Source organism: Panthera onca, chromosome A2 (genome assembly GCF_046562875.1).
Source record: "Panthera onca isolate mPanOnc1 chromosome A2, mPanOnc1 haplotype 2, whole genome shotgun sequence".
NCBI lineage: Eukaryota > Metazoa > Chordata > Mammalia > Carnivora > Felidae > Panthera > Panthera onca.
The window spans coordinates 131,716,221-131,740,295 of NC_138340.1; the positions used below are offsets into that span (position 1 = coordinate 131,716,221).

At 34.3% G+C, this 24,075-nt stretch overlaps 1 long non-coding RNA gene and 1 pseudogene across 1 annotated transcript in view; one reads left to right on the forward strand and one right to left on the reverse strand.

The window, feature by feature from the left end:
• LOC132679404 (uncharacterized) overlaps positions 1-24,075 on the forward strand; it is a 556,619-nt gene that overhangs the window by 122,838 nt on the left and 409,706 nt on the right. The gene's annotated exons all lie outside the window — the stretch shown is intronic.
• On the reverse strand, positions 1,017-1,791 carry LOC132679401 (thioredoxin-dependent peroxide reductase, mitochondrial pseudogene; annotated as a pseudogene).

Here is a 24,075-nt window from a genome sequence, read left to right on the forward strand (position 1 = left end):
TTTCTTTTGCATCAATACCAAACTGTCCTATTTACTGTAGCTTTATAGTAAATCTTAAATGTGATGCTGTAAATCCTCTTTGTTCTTCAAAATTTTCTTAGATTCTCTAGATCCCTTATATTACCATGTGATTTTCAGAATCAGCTTTTCAAGTTCCATAAAAAAGTATACTAGGAATTTTATTGGGATTTCGTTGAATCTTTTTTTCTTTTAAAATATGTTTATTATGTACTTTACATTGAGCACTTCAGAAAAGAGAATAATTACAATGATTTCAAAATACAATTCCTGGATTCAATAAATATTTTTTATGATTACATCCAATCAATATCTAGAATTGTATGTAGACCCTAAGACAATTAACAAGTAAAATAGCTATATTAATCTCAGGGATGAGAAACATGCATGATCACTTAAGTCACTTTATCACCCTGTTTTTTAGAAAAACATGATTCATATTTGTTTCAAGTACGTGTACATCCATTGTAAGAGTTAAATTAGACTGCTGATGTTAACACCTTAAAACTATGATCTTTGTTATCTTAAAAGAAAATTCAGTTCAGTACAAAGAAATTCAAGAAGAAAATTTCAGGACCCTTGATCAGAAGCTTTTGATGATTGTTGTACTACTCTGGTGTACATAAAAGTTTAAGTTATACTAATAAAGAAGAGTGTTTCCTCTTCCCATTAAAGATACAATCCAAGAAATAGGGAAACTAGCATTCCATAAACTAGCTAGCCCTCCAGAAGTTACTAAGAAAAGACTCTTGATGTATATGAGTACATTTAAAAGCCTTAGCCACTGTTACAAAAACAAAACATTTAGCATATTATTTATGAGTACAAGCATAATTGCTTTCTGTCTTCTATAATGTCTTCAATGTCTTCAAATGCTATATAATGCTATATAATGCTATATAATGCTTCAAATGCTATATAATGTCTTCAAATGCTAAAAGTGAGTTCCAACTGTGGTTCTTTTCTGATGTGAGAAGCTACAGGTATGCATGGGATGATTACTGATTTACTTTCTCAAAGTATTCTTTGGAAGCAATTGGGTTTGGCTTGATTGTAGGAGAATCCAGTGTCTAGTTTTCAGGGCAGATTTCTTCATTGGGTTTCCACAAACTGAAATGGCTTTACCAAGTGGAGGGTCTCCTCTGTATTTTGGCCCACTGAGAAATCACTGATGCTCAGATACTTGACGACTTTACTGGGGTCAGTTATGAAGAGATAGATGTCTTAAAGCAACACCAGGGACTTCTAACAGTACACTGTAGTCTCAGGATATCTGTTTAGTCAAATCTGACAAGAGTGTGATGTTCATGTTGCCCAAACTGCCATTCTTCCTTGGTGTGTTTATCCAGGCAAGATAGGTGAAGTGGGAATCTTGAAACTGCAGCAACTTCACAGTTTATATCATGAAATTCGTTGGCTTTGTCACTAACAGCATCAATTTCTGTAGGACAAACAAAAGTGAAATCCGAAGGATAGAAGAACAGCGCCAATATTTCCCCTTAAAGTCATCAAGCCTTAGGTCTTGGAACTCTCTGTTTACAACTGCAATACCCTTTAAATAGGGTGTGTGCTACGTGCTGGCAAGGGCATAGTATGAGGAATTGGTGCCAAGAGCAAACTTTACTTGACCAGAACCAAATCATAACACATTTGTCAAGCTGTCCTTCAGGAAACAGCAGGTCTAAAGCTGCAGAGGCATAGATGCCCCCAAGGAATAGCACTCACATGTTGGGTAATCCAAGCCTGGAGAAACCTTCCCACTTTGGCTGCCATCTTCAATGCACACTGGATTTGTGAGGCAGACTGGGATTTCATTGATAAATTTGGAGGAGAATTGACCTCTGAACAATTGAATACTTAAGTACATTTACATGATAATTGTTTACTCCGGTCTTAGAGGTAACATTGACACAGCAGAAACACAACTCAAGGTTACTGAGGACAGGGTGAAAAGAATTACCATTGATAAAGAAGTGGTTGTCACCTGAAAGAAGATGATACATATGAAAATTAGAAAACAAACACAAATACAGTATGTAGCAAATGAAATACTTAAGTAGAGAATGGAGCTAGTGGTAATAGAATCAACATTCAAATTCATAGTTCAGTATTTACTAAATTAAAGCAAATCAGTAAGGCTAATTATGTTTTAGGAAAAACTAACAGAGGATAACCACATTAAGATAAGATTTAGGGAAGTTACTGAATTTCAAAGACAAGGAATAGTATATAAGATTTCTGGTCAATACGGTATGCTAAACTGATGTAGAAAATCATACTCCTATCTGAAACACATGTTGATGAATTTAACAATAAACTTTCAAAAATACATGTCAATTCTTGAAAGTACGTGGAAAGGCCCTAAGAACTAGAAATAAAGAAATATTGTAAAGCCATAGTTGCAAGTGAGGGAGGCTGAAGCTGAGTGGTTTTAGAACTGGACATGTGTTACTGCTGCTAAGGTTCCAAGATCTAGACTCAAATCAGAGATGAAATCTAAGTCTGTGCCTTGTAGGGAGCTTTCTACATAAAGCTTAGAACCATCAAATGTTGTCTAGTCCTTGAAATAGAGGCTAGAAAAACTACTCACAGACTGGGAGGTGCCCTAGCAATCTGAGTCATTCTAAAAATAAACATAGTAAATTCACATATGTAAAAGAGACTCATATTAGTCAAAAAACACAATGTAGATATATTTCATTTATAAATAGACACAAAACACTGTATCATGACCCAGAAAGGTAAAATATATTTCTGGAAAAATGTACCATAAAATATTAGTCAAGTAAATGCTTATTGATTAATAAACAAAAAATATTTAACATGCAAAGGATTTAATAGGAATGAAAAGGGATGCAATATAGATATAAAAGGAATATTCCACCAAGAAGCAATAAAATTAAAACTTTTATAACATTACCTCAAAACATTTAAAGCATATTTAAATATTAAATAAAGAGTGAAGGTGATCAAAAGGTACATACTTCTAATCATTAGATAAATAAGTCCTGGGGATGTAATATACAGCAAGGTGACTATAATTTACAATACTGTATTCTATATTTGAAAGTTGCTAAGAGGGTAGGTCTTAAAAGTTCTTATCACAAGAAAAAAATTTTGTAGAAATAATATTTAAAGCAAAAATGGACACAGTTGTAATGAAAATTTGACTAACCTATAGTTACAGCAGGAAATATGCATATGCCTTTTTTAGTAACTAATAAATAGACAAAATGTTTTCAAGGATACAGGTTTGAACAGTTCAGTTACCACGTTTTATCTAATAGATATGAGATATGTGTGAGACCTGATACATATAGTTCCTGACCATAACAAATAGAGAAGGCACATTCTTTTCAAGTACTGAAAGATTAATGTTTTCTATTATGTTAACATGTTTCAAAAGTGATAGATTTTAAAAACAAAATGTTGTAGATACAAAGTATAGAACAAGACAATATATATTAATAAAAATCAGACAGTGCAAACTTAGTATACATATAAACATATGTAATAAAATGTAGAAACCCAGATGAGCTGGTTGGTGGTTGTCTCTGAGAAGAGAGGTAGCAGAATGAGACCTCGGAGATGTATTAAGGGGACTTAAAGTCTGGAATGATTAGTTTATTAATAATAATTTAAAAAAGACCTAAAGCAAACATAGTAAAATTTTTTAGCATATTGTTAATCCTGGATTGCAGTTACATTGGTATTTGCTATACTGTAATTTTCTGTATGTTTGGATACATCATAATATTTAAAAGGAGTGACTATAATCTTCTAGAAGAATTGATTGGTAGATAAGAACTTGCTTTTGGGATGATATGTCTTAAGTCTTATCTTGATATATTCATATAAGCTTGATATTATGAACTCTGATAAAATGCAATGTCAAGAAGATCTTTATAAATTAGCAGCAGAGTTTTAACAAATTTCTTGGAATTTGCCTAAGAGAGTGCCTTAGAGTTACAACAGTTCAGGGGTATTTATTAAAATACTATAAAGTCTGCCTTCCCATCACTAACATTGGAACTGATCACTTTCAGTGGATTTCAATAAACCTCAAATATTACAGAGTTGTTCTAAGAATTAATGGCAGTAATGTATGCCAGGCATATGATATAAATCAACAACAAAATTATGCCATAAAGATGCAGTATCCAAGCAGAAGATAAACGTCAGTCAAAAGTATTAGGAAAAAAAAAATCAAGGTGGCTTCAGTATTTTCTTGGGAGCATTAGATACCAGTAGTCAACCAAGCAATACACAAAGAGTCCTATGGGTAAGCTATGTGAACCCAATATTTCATGTCAGCTATGTTTTCATTTATGTATGAAGGCAACCTAAAAATAAACTTAAATATGCAAGGGATCCTAAAATATATCATCTGTGTGTTCTTTCTAAGTAACTTACCTGAACAAGGAAAACTTCATCAAAAAAAGAATAACTCTGTTTTGTTTAATGTTCTGTGTATTGTGTTTATTTTGCCCAACATTGATATTGCTGTATTTGTTATGTTTTTATTTGTGTAAATCTCATTTTCCTTTGCCTACCCTTTTATACTAAAGCTATAGATTACATTGTTTTATATCATCTTGGATACAGTATGTGATTGGAACTTATTTCTTTTACCTCTTTCAATTTAGGAGTCAATTTATTTTAGAACATGGTTTTTATCTCTCTTATCTTAACTTCTATGATACATATTTAGACTTAATTCTCTTGTATCAGTGTTTATTTATGTATGATCCTATTTTTGGTTTTCTTGCTGTGTTTTGTTTCCTTTCTGTTGATATATGATATCTCTTTCCTTTATGCCTCCTCCCAAGTCCTTCATCATATCTCAGTAACTTGAAAATATATACTGCAGCATATTTTTAGGTCTATTAGTAATTATCTCCATTAATTTAAATATTCTTATATTACAGCTTAAGAAATGAAATGGCATATATTGACCGCCCTCATATAAAAGATGAAGAATTAGCAAATGTCTATTTTTGTTCTTCTCACCATTTTGTTAGCATATAGTTAGTCTTTTTATCTTATATAGCTTTTGTTTAAATAATGATAACAATTGCATTCTTGTTTGTAGAGAGCTGTATTACATCAGTAATGTAAGCCCACAGAGCAAGAAGATTTAAAAAGTAGACAATGACTTGAACAGTTATATACTAATTAATAGAATATTCCATATTTAGTGCCTTTCAGACAGAAACCAACTAGTTTTGGGGCACCTGGATGTCTCAGTAGGTTATATCTGACTCTTAGTTTTGACCCAAGTCATGATCTCACTATTGGTGGGATTGAGACCTGTATTGGCTCCATGCTGTCTGTGTAGCCGCCTTGGGATTCATTCTCTCTCTCACTCTCTGTCTCTCTCTCCTTCTCTATTCCTCCCTGTTCTCTCTCTCTCTCTCAAAATCTAAATAAACTTAAAAAAACCCCAGAAACCAGCTATTTTATGGGCTATGAAACATTTACAAAAATGACCATACATTAGGTCGCAAAGAAAACCTTAATAAATACTTTAGAGTGGAAGGAATGCAATGATGTCTTTTGATCACAGTGTAATAAAAATTAGAAGTCCATAATAAAAAGAAAAGTCCATGACCAAAAAAGGAATAAACAGTGAAAAAATTTTTAAATATTGAAAAAGGAAATAACATTTACAAAAATAAATATATCAGACATTTAGAAAACTAAATAAATATAAATTTTTAAAAACTTCTTAAGCAACTTGTAAGTAAAATAAATGTAAATTATGATATCTAGAAATTAATGATAAGAGCACTATTTATCATAACATATGAGATTTCTACAGTTATACTTGAAGTATTTATAACTTTTGACATCTTCAATATATAAAAAATGAGTGAAAACAATGAATTAAACATCCAATTTTAGAAGTTAAAAATGAACAAAATAAATCTTTTTTAAGCTTTTTAATGTTTATTTTTGAGAGAGAGAGAGAAAGAGAGAGAATGAGTGGGGGAGTGCCAGAGAGAGAGGGAGACACAGAATATGAAGCAGGCTCCAGGCTCCAAGTTCCAAACACTAGCACAGAGCCCAAAGCGGGGCTTGAACTCTCGAACCATGAGATCATGATTTGAGCTAAAGTTGGTTGCCTAACAGACTGAACCACCCAGGTGCCCCAAGAGCAAAATAAATCTAAGGAAAGCAGTAGGAAAAAGTCAAGGATAAATGCAGAAATCAATGAATTAAAACTGAGGAAAGTAGGATAACATATGAAGTAAAAAGAGAAGGAGATTTTTTTATTAGGTAGAAAAAAAGGTAAGTTGATAAAATTAATATTAATACACTAGGCACAGATCTGGTTTAAAAAAATGGAATATGACAAATGAACAGTTCACCAGATTAATTACCATTAGAGTTAAACAACAACCAAAAAAAACACCACAAATGTACATATGTAGAAACTGAGTAAGGAAAAATAACTACAGATAAAGAGGAAATGATAAGATTTATAAAATAAAATTTTCAATTGTATACTAATAACTGAAAATGTTAATAAAATATACAAAGATAAGGAAAAATAAAAATACCAAGATTGGTTCAAGAAAAGAAAGAAGTGACATATATAAATAATCATAGACAGTTGAGAACATTTTCTAAAACTATACCTTAGAAATAACAGACTGAGATGATTTTATAGGTGATTTATTTTAAATCTTCAAAGAAGAGATAACTCTGATAATTAATCTTTTGCAAGTATTGTGGAAGAAGAAAACCTTCTGATGTGTTTTTAAAAATCATCATAATATTGGTACTTATATTTGACTATGATAATCCAAAAAAAGAAAACTAGGCCTGGTTCTAATTTCACTTGGGAATATTAATGTGAAAAATCTTAAGGTGTTATCGAATAGAACACAGTAGTATATTGGAATATACACCATTACCAAGACCCTTTATGCTATTAATGCACGTGTGGCTCAATAATAGGCAGTCTACTACTGCAATACACTCTAATAAGAGGTGAAGGCATAATTAGTTTGATAGCCATCCAAAATAGCACTTGATAATATTCAAGGTCTACTTCTAATAAAAACTCTTAGTAACCTAAGAATAGAAGAAAACTCCCTTAATAGACTAAGGAGCATCAGAAACCAGCAGGGCACATATATAACAGTGGACTCCAAGAAGTAATTTCTGTAAAATCAGGAAAAAGACTAGTTGGAATCTGGTTTACTACTAAGAAACACCCTAAATCCTCTGGTAATAATTAGGGTTAGAGGAAACATCAGTATGCATGTCTAAAGAAGGAACAAGGGTTCTACAGGAGCTAGTATCAAATGAACATTTCTGAGGTCAGTTTTTGAGAAGCAACTAGAAGAAAATTTGCCTGAACCCCTTACAAACAGTAGCAAATCTCTATAATCCAGAATGATGAAAGTTTCTGCATCACTCAGATTTTCAGCAGGTAACTCCAAATTCCTAAACTCAGTAATCACTGCCTGAAATTCCACTACCTGGAGATCTGTTGAAGTTAACAAGCATTTATGCATATACTTAGGGGGCGCAGGTGTCACTAACTCCTAATCACTAACATTACAGCAATGAGTCTTTCAATAAGTTATCACATCACTGACACCTTAAAGGAAGGTGATAGTGGTAGTTCATATTTATTGAGTGCTTATCCATGTGCCAGGCACTGTTCTGATGATATATGTATCATCTCATTTAATCCTCACAATAACCATGCTACATATGGAGAAACAGAGGCTCAGTGATGAGCCTAACTCACATAGCTAGTAAATGGTGGGGCTGCGATTCAAAATCGAGCAGCTGAGTGCCCAATCTGTTACTCATGTACAATGCTGCACTGCTCTGGTCTTTAGAAGGCAGATGTTCCATGTTGGGTTTCTCACTCTCCAACTAAATTGATTCAAAAAATATACTGAAAGTCATCTACACATGGCATCTTGAATCCTCTGTAGTTGATAACCACATGAATATGACACTTTCCTTGCCCTCAGGAGACTTAATCTGTAGTAGAGGAGATATACACGTGAATAACCATTACACTTCAAAGGTGAATATAGGGTACTTGGCTATGGTTGTGGGTAGGTCAAGGCTCCTCAGATAACATGCAGGGATGTGGAAGCAAAGGACCTTCTTTGGAGCAGCCATGCTTTTGGAATTCTGTATTTTCCCTCTATGGACATGATATTCTCTGAAGTATATGGTGAGTTCTGAACTTTTAATCTGTTTTGAGTGCATATCATAAAAAAGGCAACGGGACTCGTCCCACCGCCCCCAGGCATTTTATTATTTCTGTTGCCAAGGGAAAGACTTTGGGAGAAACTTAGTAAATAATAAATAAATATGACTAAGTAACATGCAACTTCTGACCCTCTACTCTTTCAAACAATGAAATGAGCAATATCATCATAAAAAAGAAAGACTCCTTAATTTATTCTCTGATTTGGATAATCTAGGAGCAAACCTTGATAGTCATAGATAGGAGGGTGAGAGAAATCAGTCCTGCTAGAATCGCTCTTTCAGTTGTCAGCACATTTTAATGAAATGCCAGTCTTTTCATGCCAAATCCTGAAGGAAACCTCTGGGTACCGATTGATGAAATGATTTCACTCCCAAATGGAGTCTAAACTAAAATAAAGCCTCTTCGATTTTGCAGAGCACAGCACTCTACAAGTTCAAAAGGTAAGACATACTTTTAGTATGTATAAACTGTGGAGTACATTTGAAAATAAAATTTTTAATTATGTTTGACATCTCAGGCCCAGTGCTGTCATCCGGTAGGAAAGTAACATCTGTTTTGACATCTCTAGTGGTAGAGACTTTAAATCAGTTTTCATATTACTTATCTGCTGGCTAATCAGAATGGATGTGGCATTCCAACCAACTCATTCATGGGGAAGAAAAAAGATATGCAGAGAAGTAAGGCTGCATTCAAACAGGATGAATTTAAATGAAAAATCTAAACTCCTTTGAATATATTATATCTAAGTTTTAATTCAGTGCAAAATTTGAAAATGTTCATTTAATCCTAAAAGTACAGAGTTTTTTTTTTCTTATTTCTGATATATACTTTTTGTTTTGACTTAAAACTAATAGAATATTGGGTTGCTTGGGTGGCTCAGTCGGTTAATGTCCAATTTGGGCTCAGGTTATAGTCTCATGGTCCGTGAGTTTGAGGTCTGTGGTCAAGCTCTGTGCTGTCAGCTCAGAGCCTGGAGCTTGCTTTGGATTCTATGTCTACCTCTCTCTTTGCCCCTCTCCCACTCAAGCTCTGTCTCTGTCTCTCAATGAATAAACGTTAAAAAATTTTTTAAAAATCTAATAGAATATTAAAGCATATTTTATTTCTCAGACCATTTGGTTTGATCTCAAGTTCAAGGTTTTAACTGGAGAAAGTTGATTTGCTATTTTCAATAAGAAGTACTTTTAAAATGGCTGATATAAATTTTTTTTTATGTTTTGTGTTTCACATTGCAAGTATTAGAAAGACATCATGTTATATTGTTTCTTTGATCATTGTATATATAGTCTTAACATCTGCTAATTCATCATGTTTTAGATTTGAAAGCATGGTGAATGAAAACAGCTCCCTTTAGGAGTCGTTAATTCCATATCTTTCATACTTGTGGAACTTTCTTAAAGATATACTAAGATAATTTTAGGTGTCTCTTTTGAATTAAAATAAAAGAGATTTCTACTTGAATAACTCAGTATTTCCCTTATAACTGCATTGTTGGGGTAAAAATCATGTTGCCTCAATTCTCTTTTTCTTTTTATATATGTAGGCACAAAATTCATATTTCTGCTTAAGCCCCTATCTATGAATTATAAACTGACTGGTTGGGTTACTAAAGACATAACACCAAATTATTCCAACCGGCCAACTCAGTTAAGCAATTTTGTTAGTGTAGATGCAGCTTTAGTTTAGAGAGAAGCTGGAAGAAACTTACAGATGATTTTATTAGTAAACATGTGGGAGGATAATCCTTTAAACAGATTAATAATAAAAGGGACTTGCATGTTCTTCAAAGAAAAAGGCAGAATTTAAACTGAGGAAACTAAAAATAATGGAAATAATTTTCACATTAAATATACATTTACTGGAAAATATATTTGAATGAGTAAAGATGTGCCATGTTTTAAGATCTAATTTGGTAAACAACAAGCAAGAAGATAAAAAATAATTGTCAGTCACTGTTAATAATAAAAGAAAGGTTTAATAGCTTTGCTTTGAGTATGTTTATAGGATGCAGTGGTGAACACAGTACAGACCTCCTTTTTATTAAGTATTAATAATGCTTAGATGAGCCTGCACTATTTTTTTAAAGTTTATTTATTTATTTGGAGAGAGTGAGAGTGGGAGAGTGGGAGAGGGGAAGAGAGAGAGAGAGAGGGAGAGGGGGAGAGAGAGTGAGAAAGAATCCCAAGCAGGTTCCATGCTGTCAGTTAAAAAATTTTTTTCCATATAATTTTTAATTTAAACCCACGTTAGTTAACATATAGGGTAATAATGACTTCAGGAGTAGAATTTAGTGATTTATCACTTACATATAACACACAGTGCTAATCCCAACAAGTGCCCTCCTTAATGCTTATCACCCATTTAGCCCATCCTCCCACCCAATGCACCTCTAGTAACCCTCAGTTATTCTCTGTATTTAATTAAGAGTCTCTTATTGTTTGCCTCTCTCTCTGTTTCCATCTTGTTTTTCCTTCCTTTTCCCTATGTTCATCTGTTTTGTTTCTTAAATTCCACATATGAATGAAATCATTTAAAATTTGTCTTTCTCTGACTGACTTATTCCACTTAGCATAATACACTCTCGTCCCATCCACGTTGTTGCAAATGGCAAGATTTCATTCTTTTTGAATTCTGAGTAATATTCCATTGCATATATATACCATATCTTTATCCATTCATCATTCGATGGACATTTGGGCTCTTTCCATAATTTGCTGTTGTCGATAGTGCTGCTGTAAACATTGGGGTACATGTACTCCTTCAAATCAGCATTTTTGTATCCTCTGGGTAAATACCTAGTAGTGCAATTGCTGAGTCATAGGGTAATGCTAAAGTGAAGGTCAATAATGATGGTATTTTGACAAATCAGATCATAATTTCTAATAGGTTAAAATAGAGACATGGTCAAGACTTTCTTTTTAATTTATACTTATGCCATAGTTGAATGAGTTGTAAAAGTAATTCCTTCCTTCTCTGTTATCACTACATCATAGAATTCCATATTGTTTCTTCAAAGTACATAACATATTATATATTCATCATAATTGCATAAATTACTATAAATGTTTTACTTTTTTTTAATTTTTTTTTTATTTTTAATATATGAAATTTACTGTCAAATTGGTTTCCATACAACACCCAGTGCTCATCCCAAAAGGTTCCCTCCTCAATACCCATCACCCACCCTGCCCTCCCTCCCACCCCCCATCAACCCTCAGTTCGTTCTCAGTTTTTAACAGTCTCTTATGCTTTGGCTCTCTCCCACTCTAACCTCTTTTTTTTTTCCTTCCCCTCCCCCATGGGTTTCTGTTATGTTTCTCAGGATCCACATAAGAGTGAAACCATATGGTATCTGTCTTTCTCTGTATGGCTTATTTCACTTAGCATCACACTCTCCAGTTCCATCCATGTTGCTACAAAAGGCCACATTTCATTTTTTCTCATTGCCACGTAGTATTCCATTGTGTATATAAACCACAATTTCTTTATCCACTCATCAGTTGATGGACATTTAGGCTCTTTCCATAATTTGGCTATTGTTGAGAGTGCCGCTATAAACATTGGGGTACAGGTGCCCCTATGCATCAGTACTCCTGTATCCCTTGGATAAATTCCTAGCAGTGCTATTGCTGGGTCATAGGGTAGGTCTATTTTTAATTTTCTGAGGAACCTCCACACTGCTTTCCAGAGCGGCTGCACCAATTTGCATTCCCACCAACAGTGCAAGAGGGTTCCCGTTTCTCCACATCCTCTCCAGCATCTATAGTCTCCTGATTTCTTCATTTTGGCCACTCTGACTGGCGTGAGGTGGTATCTGAGTGTGGTTTTGATTTGTATTTCCCTGATAAGGAGCGACGTTGAACATCTTTTCATGTGCCTGTTGGCCATCCGGATGTCTTCTTTAGAGAAGTGTCTATTCATGTTTTCTGCCCATTTCTTCACTGGGTTATTTGTTTTTCGGGTGTGGAGTTTGATGAGCTCTTTATAGATTTTGGATACTAGCCCTTTGTCCGATGTGTCATTTGCAAATATCTTTTCCCATTCCGTTGGTTGCCTTTTAGTTTTGTTGGTTGTTTCCTTTGCTGTGCAGAAGCTTTTTATCTTCATAAGGTCCCAGTAATTCACTTTTGCTTTTAATTCCCTTGCCTTTGGGGATGTGCCGAGTAAGAGATTGCTACGGCTGAGGTCAGAGAGGTCTTTTCCTGCTTTCTCCTCTAAGGTTTTGATGGTTTCCTGTCTCACATTCAGGTCCTTTATCCATTTTGAGTTTATTTTTGTGAATGGTGTGAGAAAGTGGTCTAGTTTCAACCTTCTGCATGTTGCTGTCCAGTTCTCCCAGCACCATTTGTTAAAGAGACTGTCTTTTTTCCATTGGATGTTCTTTCCTGCTTTGTCAAAGATGAGTTGGCCATACGTTTGTGGGTCTAGTTCTGGGGTTTCTATTCTATTCCATTGGTCTATGTGTCTGTTTTTATGCCAATACCACTATAAATGTTTTATATCTCACTAGACCTATATTACATGCACATTCCCATAGGAAATTGTCTCCTCCAAAAATTATTTAGAATTCAAAACTATATCAAAAGAATCTTATTTTTAAATTATTGGTTATTTTTCTTGTTAAATATAAAATATTTGTTGACTTAAGGAATAGAAAAACTAACATTCTCCTATATACTATCTGAGAGCACCACAGATAAACTTTGAACCAAGAAATCCTTTTTGGTAGACATCACACAAGAACCCTGCTCTAGGAAGATATTTAATTTAGTGTGCAATCATTTTATCTTGGAAGACACACTAGGAAGTTACATTGGTGGAAGCTAGACATTTTGTGGGTCTTTTTTAAAGTGATTTTTTTTTTTTCATGGCTAAGGCGATATACCTTCTTAAACAGTTTTTACCATGTTTGAGAAATGGTTCTTCCCATTTGAAAAAATTATCTTCATCTTGGAGTTCAAGTGGGACAAAAGTGAGGACCAAGAAGAAAAAAAAACATCCAGAGTGAGACTTAGGTAGGAAGGAAGGAAGGTTGGAAGGAAGGAAAGAAGAAAGGTAGGTAGGAAGAAAGACTTTTCTACGCTTCTTTTCTCTCCCCTTCTCATTTGAGTGGTAAGTTTTGGAGAGTCAGAGTTTTGGAGAGACAAAGGTATGATGATGCCTAACAGGATGGACATAGAAAAGGATATTTAGGCCAATTTTTGGTTTAAGCTTTGTGAGAAAAGACCCGAGTGGTGGTGTCCTCAAGATCTTGGGTAAGAAAAAAAAAATAGCTTTTCAGATAGGGTAACTTGAAGACATTTGGGTATAAAATCCTAATTAGCATTTTCATGGATGGAGGCCGATGGAGAATTTGAGGATCTGGAGAAGGGATCCATTTTATGCTGTGGTATTGGCGAACAAGTGTTTTGAGGGCAAAAAGAGCTGGAGTAATGTATAGCATCTAGTATTCACAGAAACTCAATATTGCTTTTGAGGTTTACATTGGCATATTTCTCCTCAAGTGGTTGTGGAAGTAGACAGTATTCTAGTAATACTTGATTTAAATTAATTAAAATAGAAGCAAGCAAACTGTCACTCTCATGTATAGTAAAGTATAAATCCTAAGTTTTGGGCACATTTTAGTCATTCACATGTCTCTTCATTAAAAAAGATACCCTATCTCTAATTTGATTTCAACATGCAATTTTATTTAGCAGGAAAATAGAGATTATGTCTCTCTTCTCAAAATTTTGGTATTTTGATCATAAAAGAGAACTAGGCTAACATTTGTAGCTTAAAAAAAAGGTCAACAGTCTAATTATGCCTTCAATGTAATTTCAAATTCTAAGTGAAGCAATTAATATTCTCTTTTCTATTTTTTAAGATATTTCTCTTTTAGGATACATGATTATGTACTTTGGAACAAGTGGCACTTGTAATTTTGCATTAATTTATGTCATTTTACACCATAATATGCATTTGTACTTTATCAGCTGTATTTGAAATAAATAATATCACAATAGTTTAGAGTTTTCTAAGATTTTTTTCATGTACGTATTGTTTGATGTATTCTTTTCTGATTCAGTGACGTTTTGTTGTATTTGAATATGATGAGGTAGAATTAGGACTATTGCACTCTGTACAAATAATTGTTATAATTAGCAGTTAATAAATTAACTTGATCAATAAATAGGCAAAAGGAGGCTCAAACCTTCATTCTGACCCTTGAATCATGTGCTTTTCTTACTGATTGGATTTGGCAGATATATATTTTTTAATTTATAGGTATTTATTTGCCTTTTTGTCCTTTTTAAATTTAACATACAGTGTTGTTCTGTTAACTTCAGCTGTACAATATAGTGATTAAACAATTCCACACATTACTTGGTGCTCATCATGATAGGTGTACTTTTAAAGCTCTTCACTTATTTCACCCATCGCACCCACGCATCTTCCCTCTGGTAACAATCAGTTTGTTCTCCATATTTTCAGAGTCTGATTTTTTTGTTTCTCTTTTTTTCCTTTGTTCATTTGTTTTGTTTCTTAAATTTCACATATGAGTGAAATCATATAGTATTTGGCTTTCTCTCACTGACTTATTTCACTTAGCATTATACTCTATCCATGTTGTTGCAGATGACAAGATTTTATTCCTTTTTATGGCTGATTTATGATATTCCCTTGTATATATCTATCACATCTTCTTTATCCATTTATCTGTTGATGGGCATTTGGGTTTCTTCCATAATTTGACTATTGTAAGTAATGCTGTAAGAAACATATACAAAGGTGCATATATCCTTTTGAATTAGTGTTGTGGTGTTTTTTGTTTTTGTTTTTTTTTGTATTCTTAGGGTAAATAACCAGTAGTATGATTACTGGATTGTAGGAAAGTTCTGTTTTTAATTTTTTGAGGAACCTCCATACTGTTCATCGCAGTGGCTTCACCAGTTTGCGTACCATCAACAGTGCACAATGGTTCCTTTATCTCCATATCCTCACCAACGCTTGTTGTTTCTTGTGTTTTTGATTTTAGCTATTCTGTCAGGTATAGGGTGAAATCTCACTGTAGTTTTGATTTGCATTTTCCTGATGGTGAATAATGTTAAGCATTTTTTCATGTGTCTATTAACTATATGTATGTCTTCTTTAGAGAGATGTCTGTTCATGTCTTCTCTCCATTTTTAATTGGATTATTTGGGGTTTTTTGGTGTTCAGTTGTAAACATTCTTTATATATTTTTTATATTATCCCTTATTGGACATATCATTTACAAATATCTTCTCCCATTCAGTAGGTTGTGTTTTAGTTTTGTTGATTGTTTCCTTTGCTGTTCAGAAGCTTTTTATTTTGATATAGTCCCAATTGTTTATTTTTGTTTTTGTTTTTCTTGCCTCAGGAGACATATCTAGAAATGCGTTACCATGGCCTCTATCAGAGAGATTACTGACTATGCTCTATTCTAGGATTTTTATGGTTCAGGTCTCACATTTCGGTCTTTAAATCATTTTAAGTTTATTTTTGTGTATAAGAAAGTTGTCCAGTTTCAGTCTTTTGTAGGTATCTGTCCAGTTTTCCCAGAACCGTTTGTTGAAGAGACTTTTTCCCATGGTATATTCATTCCTCCTTTGTTGAAGATTAATCGACCATATAATTGTGGGTTTATTTCTGGGTTTTCTATTCTGTTCTGTTGATCTATGTGTCTTTTTTTGTGTCAATTCCGTACTGGTTTGATTACTACAGCTTTGTAGTGTATCTTGAAATGTGGGAGTATGGTACCTCCAGCCTTGTTCTTATTTTTCAAGATTGCTTTGGCTCTTTGGGGTCTTTTGTGGTTCCATACCAATATTAGGGTTATTTTTTTTACCTCTGTGAAAAATGCTGTTGGTATTTTGCTAGGGATTTCTTTGAATCTGTAGAGTGCTTTGAGTAGTATGAACATTTTAACAATATTGGTTCTTCCAATCCATGAACATGGAGTAGCTTTCCATTTGTGTCATGTTCAATTTCTTTTATCATTGTTTTATAGTTTTCAGAGTACAGGTTTTTCACCTCCTTGGTTAAGTTATTCATAGGTATTTTATTATTTTGGTGCAATTGTAAATGGTACTGTTTTCTTAATTTCTCTTTCTGCTGCTTCATTATTGGTGTATAGAAATGCAACAGATTTCTGTACATTGATTTTTGTATCCTGCGAACTTACTGAATTAATTTATCAGTTCTAGTAGTTTTTTCATGGAGTCTTTCTGGTTTTCTATATATATAGTCAGGTCATGTGCAAATGGTGAAAGTTTTACTTCTTCCTTACCAATTTGAATGCCTTTTTTTTTTTCTTAGTCTGATTGCTGTGGCTATGACTTCCAGTATTATGTTGAATAAAAGTGGTGAGAGTGGACATCCTTGTCTTGTTCCTGGTCTTAAGGGAAAAGCTCTCTGTTTTTTACCATAGGTATGATGTTATCTGTGGGTTTTTCATAGCTGGTCTTTATTATGTTGAGGTATGTTCCCTCTCAACCTACTTTGTTGAAGGTTTTTATCATGAATGGGTGTTGTACTTTGTCAAACACTTTTTCTGCATCTATTGAGAAGATCATGTGGTTTTGATCCTTTGTCTTGTTGATGTGATGTGTGATGTTGATTGATTTGTGAATATTGAACCATTCTTCCATCCCAGGATAACTCCCGCTTGATCCTGGAGAATGATTTTTTTAATGTATTAATGGATTCAGTTTGTTAGTGTTTTGTTGAGGATTTTTGCATCTATGTTCATCAGATATGTTGGCCTGTAGTTCTCTTTTTTTGTAATGTTTATCTGGTTTAAGTATCAGGGTAGTGCTGGCCTCACAGGATGAATTTGAAAGTTTTCCTTCCTCTTCTATTTTTTTGGAATAGTTTAAGAAGAATAGGTATTAACTCTTCCTTAAGTGTTTGGTAGAATTCACCTGTGAAGCTATCTGGTCCTGGACTTTTGTTTGTTGGGAGTTGTTTTGTTTTTGCTTTTAAACTGATTTATTTATTTATTTATTTTTTTGATTACTTATTCAACTTCATTGCTGGTAATTGGTTTGATCAAATTTTCTATTTCTTCCTGATCTAGTCTTGGGAAGTTATAGGTTTCTAGGAATTTATCCATTGTTTTCTAGGTTGTCCAATTTGTTGTATGCAATTTTTCATAATATTTCTCTGTAATCCTTTATATTTTTGTATTGTCTATTGTTTTTGCATCCTCTTTTCTTTGTGATTTTTTTCAGTACTCTCTCTCTCTCTTTTTTTAAGTGGCTAAAGGTTTATCAATTTTGCTGGTCTTTTCAAAGAATCAGCTCCTAGTTTAATTGATCTGTTGTGTGCATGATTTTTGTTTAGTTTCTATTTTGTTGTTTTTTTTTCTGCTCTAATCTTTATTATTTCTTTCCATCTACTCTTTTTGGGTTTTGTTCTTCTTTTTCTAACTCCTTTAGGTATAAGGTTATGTTGTTTATTTGAGATTTTTCTTACTTTATGAGGTAGACCTGTATTGCTATAAATTTCCCCTTAGAATAGCTTTTGCTGTATCTCAAAGATTTTGGATCATTGTGTTTTCATTTTCATTTGTCTCCATGTAACTTTTTATTTCTTCTTTGATTTCATGGTTGACACATTAATTGTTTAGTAGCTTGTTTTTTAACTTCCATGTATTTGTGCTCCTTCCAGATTTTTTTCTTACTGATTTCTAGTTTCATAGCATTGTGGTCAGAATAGATGCAAAATTCAGTCTTTTTGAATGTATTGAGACTTGTTTTTCAGGGTGACATGTAGTTTGTTTTGGAGAATGTTCCATGTGCACTTGAAAAGAGTGTTTATTCCACTATTGTAGGATAGAATGTTGTGAATGTATCTGTCATATCCATCTTATTGAATGTGTCATTCAAAGCCACTGTTTCCTTGTTGATTTTCTGTTTGGGTAATCTATCAGTTGATGTAAGTGGGGTGCTAAAGTCCCCTACTGTTATTTTATTGCTATATATTACTTTATTTATGTTAGTTATCAGCTGCTTTATGTATTTGGTGCTTTCATGTTGGGTGCATAAATATTCACAATTGTTATATCTTGTTGGATTTTTCTCTGAATGATTATATAGTGTTCTTCTTTTTCTCTGGTTACAGTCTTTGATCTGTGTTTATTTTTTTAAGTTTATTTATTTATTTTGAGAGATAGAGAGAGCAAGGAGGAACAGAGAGAGAGGGAGAGACAGAGGATTCCAAGCAGGCTCCAAGCTGTCAGCACAGAGCCCGATGTGGGGCTTGAACTCACACACCGTTAGGTGAAGCCAACAGTCAGACGTTTAACTGACTGAGCCACCCAGGCTCTTTCACTGTTTTGTTTTAATGTCTGTTGTGTTCAGTATAATTATTGCTACCTTGGCTTTCTTTTTACTTTCATTTTCATGATAAATGCTTTTCTATCCCTTTACTTTCCATTTGCATGTATCTTTATGTCTGACATGAGTCTGTTGTACACAGCATATGATGGGTTTTGTTTTTTATCTATTCCTTCTCCCTATGTCTTTTGATTGGAGTGTTTGGTTCATTTTACATTCTAAATAATTATGGATAGGTATATACTTATTGCCATTTTGTTACTTATTTTGTGGTTGTTTTAGTAGTTTTCCGCTATTCCTTTTTTCTGTTGCTGTCTTCTCTTACAATTTGCTGAATTTCTTTAGTGATCCTAGAACTTGGTTGGATTCCTTTATCTTTATTTTTTGCATATCTATTACTGTTTTTTGTTTGTTTATTTGTTTGTTTAAGTAAGCTCTATGCCCAACGTGGGTCTTGAACTCATGATCCTTAGATCCAAAATCCCATGCTCTGACTGAGCCAGCCAGGTGACCCTATTACTGGTTTTTGATTTGTGGTTACTATTAGGTTTGTATATCAAGCTTCTGCATATAGCAGTCTATGTTAAGTTGATGGTTGCTTAAGTTTAAACCTGTTCTTTACCCCCTGTCTCATTTTAGGTATATAGTGTTATGCTTTACATCATACTATTTTTGAATCTCTTCATGGATTTTTATAGTTATATTTAATATCACTGCTTTTGTGTTTCCTATTTTGCTTATTCCTACTTATGGTCTTTCTATTCCACTCAAAGTACTCTTTAACATTTCTTATAAGGCTGGTTTAGTGTTGATGAATTCTTTTAACCTTTGTCTGGGAAACTCTTTATCTGTCCTTCTATTTTGAATGATGACCTTACTGGATAGAGTCTTCTTGGTTGCAGTTTTTTTTTTCTTTCTGCCCCTTGAATATATTATGCCATTCCTTCTGGCCTGCATAGTTTCTGCTGAAAATCAGCTAAAAGCCTTATAGGATTTCCCTTGTATGTAACTGTTGTATTTTCTCTTGCTACTTTTAAGATTCTTTTTTTATCCTTACGTTTTTGCCATTTTAATACTATGTGTCATGGTGTGGACCCCCTTGGGTTGATTTTATTGGGGGCTCTCTCTGCCCCCTGGATATGTATTTCTGTTTCCTTCCCTAGATTTGGGAAATTTTCAGCTCTTATTTCTTTAAATAAATTTTCTTCCTTCTTTTTAATGTTTTCTCTTTGTAGAGTCGCTATAATGTGAATGTTATTATATTTGGTGGTGTCACTGAGTTCCCTTACTCTTCATTTTTTATTATTCGTTTTTCTTTCTCCTGTTGACCTTGATTGCTTTCCATTTCTCTGTCCTCTATGTTGCTGATCTGTTCTTCTGCTTCCCCTGGTCTACTGTTTATTTCCTGTAGTGTATATTTAATTTCATTCAGTGAATTCTTTATCTCTGATTGGATCTGTTTTGTATTTTCTATCACATTATTGAGACTCCACTTTCTTTTCAAGTCCAGTGAGTATTTTTATGACTATTAATTTAAATTCTCTATCTGGCATATTGTTTATCTCCATTTCAGTTTCCTTTCTTGCTGTGATTTTGTCCTCTTCTTTCATTTGGGACATATTCATCTGTGAACTCATTTTGTCCAACTCCATATGCCTGTTTCTTTGTGTTAGGATGCCATTTATATTTCCTGCTCTTGAAAGTAGTGGTTTTATGCAGAAAAGGCCCTGTACTGCCCTGTAGTGCAATGTCCCCTGGTCACCAGAACGTGGTGCTTCAGAGGTATCTCCTATGTGTGTTGCTTGTGGCCTGCTGTTGTGGCTGAGACCTGTTTGCTTTCAGTCCAGTCATCTGCAATGGCTCTTTTTGCCTATTGCACGTGGGGTCAGTCTGAGGCTGCTTTGGGCTTGAGTTTAGTCATATCAGGCATTTGCCAGAGCTGCAGTAATACTGCAGGTAACTGAAGGGTACTTTCCCAGTGATGTCCTCTGAGAAACTATCATTGGTGGTCTGGGGCCACAGTCTGACTGGTGTATGTGGTTACCTTCTTCTCTTCCTGGGGCAGGAGTCACTTTGGAGTGGTAATGGCCCCTATCAGGGCTGCTTGCCCTCTTCCAGGCTCGTGGTGATACTTTGGGTGGCCTTCTGCCAAGGTCATGTTGGAAGGGGCATGTCTGCAGGAATAAGGAGGGGCTGTTTGAATGGTGGACAACAAGGTCCGTACCGTTCTGCTGGTGGAGGGAACCTGCCAGTGTCCTGGAAAACCCCTGCCAAGATGGAGGGTTTGGTCTGTAGAAGATTATGGGGTTGAAGGGTCCCTGCCAAAGATCCCAAAGATCCTAGCCCCTCCAGCACACACTTTCACATTAGTAAATAAATCACCTTCCAGGATACCCGAGATGTTTTTCCATCTGCTGCTTCTCTGCTCTATCTCAGCAAGGCTGTTTGTTGTGCTTTCCTTTTTGGGGCAGGGACTCAGTTTCCCATTGCCCTCTGGCTCTCCCAGAGCCCAGCTACTTATTGGAAAAGTTCCAGGTGTTCTTTCCATAATTTGACTATTGTTGATAACACTGCTATAAACATTGGGATGCATATGCCCCTTCAAATCAGCATTTCTGTATCCCTTGGATAAATACCTAGTAGCACAATTGCTGGGTTGTAGGGTAGCTCTATTTTTAATTTTTTGAGGAACCTCCATACTGTTCTCCAGAGTGGCAGCACTGGTTTGCATTTCCACCAGCTAACTGATGAATGGATACAGAAGATGTGAGATACACACACACACACACACACACACACACACACACACACACACGAATATTACTCAGCAATCAAAAAGTATGAAATATTGCCATTTCCAACAACATGGATGAAACTAGAGTGTATTATGTTAAGTGAAATAAGTCAGTCACAGAAAAGACAAATATGATTTCACTCATGTGGAATTTAAGAAACACAATAGATAAACATAGGAGAAGGGATGGAAAATTAATATGGAAACAGAGAGGGAGGCAAACCATAAGAGACTTTTAAATACAGAGAACAAACTGAGGGTTTCTGGAGGGGTGTTGGGTGGGAAGATGGGCTAAATGGGTGACAGGCATTAAGGAGAGCACTTGTTTGGATGAACATATGGAAGTGATGAATCACTGGTATCTCTTCCTCAAACCAATACTACACTGTATGCTAACTAACTTGAATTTAAGTAAAAACAATGAATAAGAGGGGAAAAGAACAACAACAAAATAAAAAATAAAAGTTCCAGGTTTTAAGACCCACAGATTGTAAGAACTCACAAAGTTAGACCCCTGTGGTTTTCCAAGCAGAATGTTATGGGGTTTCATCTTCCCAGTGTGAGTCCCTTGTGCCTGGGGTGTCTTGTGTAGGACTTGATCCTATCTTCTCTCCATGCCTGCTGCAGTGTCCCTTCCTCCAGTGGTCAAAGGGCAGTTTGACCTCCCCTGGATCTCCACTCTTCCTCCCCTGTTCAATATAGCCTCTTCTCTACATTTAGCTGTGTGGAATCTGTTCTGTCAGTATTCAGGTCGTTTTCTGGTTTATTTATTCTGATATGCATGTTGTTTTAGGTGTCACTTGGGGAGGAGGTGAGTCTAGGAGCCTCGTACTCTGCCATCTTCCCTAGAAGTCATGATAAGTGTACTCTTAATCTCCTTTACCTCTTTCACCCATCCCTCAACCCACCTCCCCTCTGGCAATCATGTTTGTTCTTAGTATTTGCCAGATAATTTTTAAATCTCCACTTTAGGCTATGCATGTTATATCTTTTCACTTTCTTATTATATTTTATAAATGTTAAATTGTAGCAAAATATTTTCTTCTGAGTTAGTAGATTTACATTTTCCTCAAAATTTTCTTTCAGTATTTTAAAAATTGAATTTGTTATTGGTATCAGTTTGTGTTTTAAAGGATAATTTACTTTTAAACTTCAAATCACTCTTTTCTGTGGAAACTATGATATAAAAATCGCATCTGCATTCATAGGTACACCCTGATATAAATTAGTGATTGAATAAAATTTTAAAAGGGGAAGGAATAGAGACATCTCTGTGTGGAATTCCAAATAATTGTGTAGATACTCCACCCTCAAGTAGGTGTCACATGACCGCCCATGGCTTAAATATGAGCTGTAGATAATGACTTTCTTCCAAAGTGAAAAGAAGGAAAAAGAGTAACTTTACAGAGCAGAAACTTGACAATCCACTATCTCAGCCAGAGGTTAAGGTTAAAAATTAACAATGATAAGTCATGTTGATAGTATGTACCCTTGCTTTAATGTAGTGAGAATGGCATTTTACTTCTGCAGTCTTCTGTAAAACCCATAATCCAAATCTAATCATAAGAAAAAGATCAGAGCGATTTCAATTGAAGGAAATTCTAAAAATTACCTGACCAATACTTTTCAAAACTGTCAAGTTCATCAAAAACAAGGAAAGCCAGAGAAAGTGTCACAGCCAAGAGCAACCTAAGGAGAGATGACAGCAAAATATTGTGTGGTATCCTGGAATAGAAAAAGAACATTAGGTGAAAACTAGGGAAATATTAATTAAAAGATAGTTCCTAGTTAATTGAAAAAATGCATTGGCTAGGCAATCTCTCCTATTGGTATATCACAATTTATTCCTATTTATAATAAAAGTATGTAAAAATTTATTCCTATTGTAATGCTTTCTGAATCATTCAATTTAATTCAGTGCCATGCTAGAACAAAGAAACTGATACCATGCTCAGATCAAAGACAATTTGCAACAAATGCCAGTACATTTTTCTTTTTTTTAAATTACACATACCAAACAAAATCAATTAAAATACCATTTGGAATACTGCAACAAGAAAAGGACAAACCATCTGAAGACTTTATAATGGGAAAAAGCAAAGGTAGAACATTTTTAAATTAAAGATGGAAATACGTATATTTATAACAATATCAGACATCATACCTAGAATATAAGTTACTTGGGATTCCATATGTGACATCTGTCTTGGAAACAATCTATATGAAGATATGTCAAAAAAGATTATGTCTTTATGTAATCAAGTGCAGTTTTGAAAATTACATCTGTCATGATTGAAGAGAGACCATTAGGTGATTACTACAATATAGGAAAATAGTTAGCAAATGTGTTATAGTTCTAACATTGCTGAGATTTCCAAGTTTATTAGAAATTTGATTGAATTTAGTCATGACCATAGGATAAATGAAAATGTATATATCTTCCATTTTGTATCACTACTGGTATCGTCTTAAGAAGAATAGCACCTTCTGGAGGAACCTTATGATTGAAGCATAATTATTTTTATTCTTTGTAGACTGTAGTGCATACATTAGCAGGCATATTCTCTGGTGAATGGCAACATAATGTAGAGAAAGAGGACTTTGGAGAACCATATGGAAGTTCTTTGTTCCCATAGCAACTTGAGCATACATTGAAAGGATCTGTGTATATGACTGTT